We start from the raw sequence: 8,361 nt of genomic DNA on the forward strand, positions 1-8,361 counted from the left end.
CAAGGGAAAAATTAATTACAGGGTAGGCTATTTGGTTAAGGTGGCTAACTTATGCAACAAAGATGGCCTTAATCATATTCATGCATGCATGTATCAATGTGATCTCAAAGAGAATCAAGGCAAGTTCTAGAGAAACAAGTCCATGGAAGAGTATCACTCATGAAAGAAAAATAGTAAGACTGATATTGATGTGTCAGTCTAAAAGCTTAAAATCTCACTGGCTTTTTTGTCTATGAAATGTAGTTACTACCATCCTCAAAGAAAATAACCACACTAATTAACTCTAAGTCGGGGGATTATTTATTCAATCATGTTATGAATTCCTCAGAAGCTTAATTGAATCTAGAAAATAGCATACACAACCAAAATTATTCAAAACCACTTTGTTTTCTCCATCTTATGTCGAAGTATTATCAAAAAGTCTAAAATAAACCAAAAAAAAAATATGCGAATTGAAAATTTTAGACTCAACCTAAATTTCCTCCACCACACTTAAAACTTACATTGTTCCCAATGTAAGGTAAAACACAAAGAAAATGATAATATTAACCAAACATATGAATATAAAAAAGATAAAGAAGCGAACTCTCCTTGGGTTGCCTCCCAGGCAACGCCTTTGTTTATTATCTTTCGCTAGACTTAATGCTTCCTTCCTCAACTGACATCAATTGGGTTCCCAAGGTCCCATATTCTCACTTCATCCATTTGGAAACCTATATAGAAAGGCCTCTTGTTAGCAATTGGCAAAACAATATGCGAACTTTTACTTGACTTTGAAGACTTCGGAGAAGCATTCAATACTGCAATGGTTTCCTGCAAGGCAGTATTCAAGGGTAACTCCCGATTCACATTCTCAATATGCTTATCAGTGGAAACTTTCACTGCATTATTTTCATCAAGTTCTAAAACTTCCTGTTCTAAATTATCAATCACTTGAATAGAATAAATAGGGTTAGTTTCATCAGGATGTTTCATGGCATTATAAATCACTGATTTTTTTTTTTTTATCCAAAGTAAGCATGCCACTATAAAAATCTATTTTAGCTTTGGACATCCTTAAGAATGGTCTTCCTAGCAAAATGGGGATAGTTTCATCACTATATCCCATATCAAGCATATAGAAGTCAGCGGGAAAAATCAAATCATTAATTTTCACGAAAACATCATCAACTACACCCTTAGGATAGGCATTAGATTTATCAGCTAGTTGAATTATGACACCGGTTTCATTCAAAGGTCTAAGTTTTAAAGAAGCGTATACAATGTATGTCATGAAATTAATAGAAGCACTTGAGTCTAACATGGCCTTTTCAAACCTAGTGTTACCTATTGTGCAAGTGATGCTAAACATGCCTGGATCTTTGCACTTTGCACTTTGTAGGAAGATTTCTTTGAATGATTGTAGAAACATTTTCCCCTACGTTTATCTTTTCACACCTTTGAAGTTTTCGTTTTCTTTTAAGGGTACACAATTCCTTCAAGAACTTAGCATAACGAGGTACTTGTTTAATAGCATCCAACAATGGAATGTTTACCTCACATTTACAGAAAGTTTCATAAAGTTCATGATTATGTCCATCTTTTCTAGCTTCTACTAAAGCCTGAGGGAAAGGAGGCACTGGTTTATACTCAAAAAGGGGTGGAAACTTACGCTTAGATACGTCATCATCGTTGGGAACACTCTTTTCTTCAAGCACATCTTTCTTATTTTCCTACTCCAATGATGTAGGAGCTGCCCTTGGAATTTCAACTTCCTTACCACTTCTCAACAAGATTGCACTTACATTTTCCCTTGGATTGACCATTGTTTGAGAGGGTAATTTTCTCGAACCTTGTGCTTCCAGCTTGTTGATTGCAGTTGTCATTTGACCCATTTGATTCTTCAAACTTTTAACACTTGTCCTTGCCTCTTGTTGGAATTGTTTTGTTTCCTATTGAAATTGTAAAGTGTTAGTTGCCAAAGACTTAACAATATCCTCTAGAGACATACTGGAACTTGAAGTTTGATCCTGTTGTCGTCTAGGAAGATATGGCTACCTATATTGCTGAAAGTTTGGTTGATTTACTTGTTGATTCCCATAGCTAAAATTAGGATGATCCCTCCATCCTGGATTGTAGGTGTTCGAGTAAGGATTATAATCCCTTTGTGGTTATCCAGGAAAGCTGCCTACTGTATTAACTTGTTTATCTTCTTGGAGAGTTGGGCACATGTCAGTTGGATGTCCTACCACCGAGCAAATTCCTCATGCCTTCACCGTTTGCATATTACCTGCAACCATTTGACGAACAAGAGAAGTTAGGCTCACAAGTTTTTGATCAAGAGATGAAACATTTACCTCATTAACATGTCCAGAAGGAGTGTCAAGTCTAGTGCCAAATTGTTGAGAGTTGGTTGCCATGTTTACAATCAAATTCCTCGCGCACTCGGGAGTTTTATCCACCAAAGATCTTCCACTTGCAGCATCAACCATACTTTGTTCCGTAGGTAGAAGGCCTTCATAGAAATATTGGATGAGAAGTTGTTCACCGATTTGATGATGGGGGCAACTTGTACACAGTTTCTTGAAACGTTCCTAATATTCATGTAGATATTCCCTGTTATCCTGCCTCACTCCACAAATTTCTTTTCTAATATTTGCTGCCCTTGAGGCTGGAAAGTATTTTTCTAGAAATAGCTTCTTCATTTCATTCCATGTTGTGACACTTCCAGATGGTAGATAATAGAGCTAGTCCTTAGCTGAATCCTTCAGAGAGAACGAAAAAACTCTCAATTTAATTTGCACTTCAGTTGCCCCTGTAGGTTTCATATTTGTGCAAACCACATAGAATTCCTTCAAATGTTTATGGGGATCTTCACCTGCAAGACCATGAAAAGTGGACAATAGATGTATTAGCCCGGATTTTAATTCAAAAGTAGTATTATTATCTAAATTAGGAAAAGTTATGCATAAGGGTTGTTGATGCAAATCCGAACCTGAAAGCTCTTTCAAAGTTTGATTCCTAGCCATGCCAATCCTCAACCTACACAAAGTTCTTTCTATTTCTGGATCGTACTGTAAATCACCTTGGTTAGATGATCTAGTTATGGGCATAAACAATCAAGAAAGCAAAACGAAAGAAAAGAAAACTAAACTAAACAAAATAACAAAATAAACAAAATCTTTTTTTTTTTAAAACAAAAACTAATGAAACAAAATAAAAGCACAAAAATAACTAAATCAGTGCCCAACAACGCGCCAAAATTTGGTGCGTGCTGTCGCAAGCACTCCAAATTAAAACCTATTCTCCTCAAAATAAATGTAGTAGTGGAAGTAAGGGTCGATCCCACGAAGAGTGTTTGATCTATCTTTTATGCTAAATTAACTAAAAGGGGGGTTTTGGTTTTGAAACAATTATTAAAAATAGCAATTAATGTAAATGCAAATTATCGAATTAAATGAAATCAATAGAATGAACCATGGTCTAAGTCAACATCCACCGTTGGAGATTTACAATTGATCATTGATCCACAAATAATTATTAATTCATACTTTTAACATTCATCCACTACAACAAAAGTAGTTTTTTACGGCATTCATTTATGGCATGTATTTTCTGCATGTCGTGAAAGGTTTCCTTTTACGGCATTCTACAAATGTGTGCCGTAAAAATTTAATAGTTTAAAGTATTTACGACATACATTTAAGACACGCCTTAAATAGGCAATAATTACAGCGTACTGTTTGGGCGTGTCGTAAATGGGTTAGTTTTTACGACGTGTATTATGTACGCCGTAAATCGTGCCCAAATCACAACCCATGCAAGAGGTAAAATCCGGAGCCCAAAACAAATAAAATTAGACCCGCCAACCCAATAGCCCAAACCTAATGGAATTAGGGAAGATGGAGGCAAATAACTTTCATTCCCTCTCAATTTCTCTCGATCTCTCTCTCAATATCGAGACCCAGCCCTCAATTGTTTGATCTGGAAACCGTCTTCTCCATTATTTCAAGGTAATTGTTTGCTGTTTTTATAAAATTTCATTGGAGTTGCATATTTCCTCATGCATTTTTTTTTTTGTCCGATTTCACTCCACCTTGTCGGAGGACGGCATCTTAGGTATAGTGGAGGATGACGAGTCGATGTCTAAGTTAACTTTTGCCATCAAATTTTTGCCATTTTTGTCATCATTCACCATCGATTCTGTTCGTATATATATCATTCACCACCAATGAATTTCCGTATATATATCACTTACGAAAACATAAGTTTGAATGTTGTGATAAGTTATTTTAGTGGGTAAATGTAGTGATAAGTTATTTTAATCTCGTGATTTATTTTGATGCAGATATTTGGTGCACTCAATTTAATGAAATTTAATCAAAATTAAGGAAGAAGATAAGTGGATAATGTCTATATATCATATATAATCTTTCTTACCAAAATTCTAACATTATATTATGCATTCTGGATAGATTAATTTAGAAAATGAACAATAATATTACATTTTCATGCATCACGTAGTCATTTTTCAATTTGTAAGAGCTTTTCTTAATGCGTTGGTTCAACCTGTGTGATGCATACATTATATGGTTAGTGATAATTAAATATTATAATCGTAGCTAAATTACAATTGTTGCATTGCACTCTTGTCATCTCTATTCTTAATTCATAACCCTCTCAGTAACTATGTGCCCAATTAGTGCACCTCCTTTTTTATTTGGAATTTTTCTCATTTCCTGGGAAAGGAAATAGTAACATTTCAAGAATATACGCTTAATTAATAAATTACAACGCTTTCCTAATTTTGAAGAAAAAAACTCGATAAAATCATTCAAGGACCAGCCAGTTAACCAACAAAATCAAGTAGTTTGTTAACCAGCGAAATTGGCGAGTTCACAATGAAAATTAGTTAGTTACAAAACTGGCCGGTACACCCCCAGAACTGGTCATTACAGTTGGATACCACCTAATTTTGTTGGGGCAGGCTTAATTTTGTACCAGAATTCAGTCTAAAGATGTACACCTAGAGTTGAGTTACCAGGCATTTGATCAAACTGAGAATTCGTAATAAAGTGTAAAGATTTTTTTCTGCTATACTTTCTTGTCAATGTTTTAAAAACCGACCCCCCGACCAAAAATAAGTTAGGGATGAATCTTGAGTCTGGTGGTGGTCGTAGATGTGAGTTAGGGATGAATCTTGAGTCTCCGTCGAGTTGCCTCCAAAAAAATCCTCAAGTTTAGGCTGTGGCTGCATGTTTTGGTGCATATATGGGTCCATGTAGCTAGTGAAATTGATGGAGTTGTTTTCTTTTAGTTTAAAGCTTATATTAGGTAATTTTAGCTCATTAATGTATTTCCTCATATCAGAATAAAATAAAAGCATATTCAGAGACGATTTCCTCTCCAAGCAAACACTCACTTGAAGGTGATAGTGTTGCAAAAGTACTTGGTCCAGAACGTCCAGGACGGGTAAGAGGTCATGGTTTCGGTGCGACTCCTTCAAAGTTGAATGCTTTGGTGCACAATCATAACTTGCAAACTCAAGTTCAAGAGTTGAGGGATGAAATTAAAGAACTAAAAGCTTTGTTTCAAGTGAAGAGTAAAAGTGCTGAACAAGAAGATAATGTAAGTGGAAATCTAGAATCAATGAATGTTATTTTAAATTACATATATTTTCTATATTCAAAATAATAAATTGTACAACTGGATATTAATTTTATAGTCTAGAGACAGAAGCTTGAATGGTTTAGATAACCTTCAAAATAAGAAGTGCAAATTGTTATCTTGGTTTAGGAAAGCTAATATTGTTGCAAAAGGTGAAATTGCATCAACAAATTCAAATGATCTACTGCATCATGTACCCCTTGGTAATGAATGTTGGAGAGTTTGGGTTAATGAAGTGATCAATAATGTTAGCTTATATCGTCCCACGCGTGAGCTTTTTCTTCTAGAAGATGCATTAGGAAGTACAATTGCATGGCCAAGTAGATATATCGAAGTGGATTCGCTGTAATCACAACGAAGGTATGCTTAACTTCTTTTCTATTTTAATTCCATTTCCCTTTATGTTCGGTCTCTATTGAAGATTGTGTTGTTTAATATATTTTTGATTTGGATGCTTATTAATTATATCCTTATTATTTTCGTGGTGTGCAGAGGATCCATATTTTGTGGGGTAGCTAAATTGTCGGTCAAAGAAGTGAACTTTGATAGGTTTAATAATTTTTTGTTATATGACGGAACCTCAATATCCACGGGTTTATTAGTTGAATGGCGATTGGCGCATACAATAGTAGTCGAATATTTTTTAAAATTGTTTAGATGAATTTTACATTGGCATATTGTATTGAACCGTAGTCAATATTTCTTTTTATCGAAATAATGGAAAACTTGATTATATATGGAGTAATTTTATTTTGTTAATATTGCAAGTTTGCTGGTATTAAAATAAATAAATGAATTTTAAAAAAATTGAATGATCATTTATGGCGTGTATAGGCATGTCGTCATGCCATGAGTATAACACTTTATATAGCGTAAAACTGCACACCGTAAAAAGTGAATGGTCATTTACGGCGTGTTTAGGCATGTCGTGATGCTATGAATTTAATCCTCATTACCAAACAATCCTAGACAAGCGGGAGAATTTAATTTAATAATGACTTTTCGAATTAGAGAAATCAATGAACTAGATAACACAAGCCAAGTGTTTGCATTTAACCTAGATAAATATTCTTCCTAAGATTTAATAATTTCCCAAAACAGCAAATTACTAATCCTAGTTGCTTCACAAGTTAAATTAATCGAACAATTACGAATTTGATATTTAACTTAGCTATAGATTGAAACGCATGATAAAATAATGGATCCTTTTAGTAATCAAACATAACAATCATAAAATTAAGCATAGAAGAATATTCAATACTAAAAATAGAAATTAGCAATTGAAAACGATTCCAAGGCTTCAATATCCTTCGACCAAGAGAGAAATTAGTTGTACATCATCAATTCAGAAAGAGGTTCCCCTCGTTCTGGCATCTTTAGGTATATATATGATATCAAAAATATTATTTCCATGTAGAGTTTCATCAGAATAAGGAAACTGGTTCGTTACAGAAATTTTGGCCCATGCTCGCGCACCATATATTTAATTGGACTCACATCATTGGATGACTTTGCTCTCGGGTTGGAGAAAAAGAGGTGCTGCACGCGCAATTGTTTGTCAGTGCGCGCACCGTGTTACACGCGTCGTCCCTGGACAGCTCTCGATAATTTGATCATAACTTTCTCTTACGAACTTCAATTGAGGTGATTCAAAGTGCGTTGAAAAGATGACTTAATGAGCTATAATTCTTTCTAAATACAAATTTTCCAATTTCGTTTTTTGATACTCGAAAAATGGCTCTCAAATTGAGGCTAAAAATTCGGCGCATAACTTCTTCGACTGGAATTTGATTTGTGAAAATGTTTCAACATTATTTCGTTCCTTTGACCTCCAATTGCATCCAATTGATGTCATATGATCTTCAATCATTATTTTGTGATCCGAATCAACTATTGGATGTTTACACTCTAGTCCCCAAGCTTAGGAATTCCTTCATTTTCACACGTTTTTCGTTGCTTTCTTCCAAATCCATATTTTCCTTCCATTTACAACCTAAACCAAAATATAAGTGTACTGAGTACATTTAGGCGTTAATTAATCACAAAAATGCAAGTATTACTGGATATAAAACATGACATTTTATGTCTTATCATGACACTTAAATGAACATGCGGATATTTTGTTATAGAACAAAACATTTGAGACCCATTGGGGAGATTTTACAAGGACAACTATTTGAGTGTTATTGGTTAATCTATAATGTTCGGTAGTAGAATTAGTCCTTCAACTTTGGGTCATCATAGTGCCTTATATGAGGATAGTCGTACTTTGGTGATGCTAGATGTTTTGCTCTGCCAAAGTCGCTAATACGGCATCGTTCAGGTATGTCAATAATCATATGAAGATTGTGAATAATTAATAAAAGATTCATCACTCTTAGATAGTAAGAGATTATTATCTACATTTTATACAATTAAGTTGATAATGAAATCCTTGGCCAAGGTGTACTCGTAAGTCGAAAAGGAGTTTTTGACTTATTTGACTTATAGTGGAGTAGAAAATATGATCGACAATTGAGATTGATACATATTCATATCTCGTAATTTATCAGATTATATTAACAAAAGGATTATAGTTTCACTGTAAACAAACAAGTTTATTTTTGTCATACCACTTGACATTTCCTATTATATGTATTGTCCCGACATATTGCTAGATATCAATCTAGGATGAGAAATGTGAATTAGTTATAAACGAAAAGGGGTGTTTTAATT

The 8,361-nt window shown here is 34.2% G+C and overlaps 1 long non-coding RNA gene across 1 annotated transcript; it reads left to right on the forward strand.

The window, feature by feature from the left end:
• Nucleotides 1-3,882: 3,882 nt before the first annotated feature.
• On the forward strand, nt 3,883-6,383 carry LOC111392588. The gene is made up of 4 exons (XR_002702289.1): nt 3,883-3,992; nt 5,350-5,607; nt 5,705-6,006; nt 6,139-6,383. It is a non-coding gene; the product is annotated as an uncharacterized LOC111392588 (long non-coding RNA).
• The last annotated feature ends 1,978 nt before the right edge of the window (nt 6,384-8,361 follow it).

Source organism: Olea europaea, unplaced genomic scaffold (assembly GCF_002742605.1).
Source record: "Olea europaea var. sylvestris unplaced genomic scaffold, O_europaea_v1 scaffold941, whole genome shotgun sequence".
In the NCBI taxonomy this organism is placed as follows: Eukaryota; Viridiplantae; Streptophyta; class Magnoliopsida; order Lamiales; family Oleaceae; genus Olea; species Olea europaea.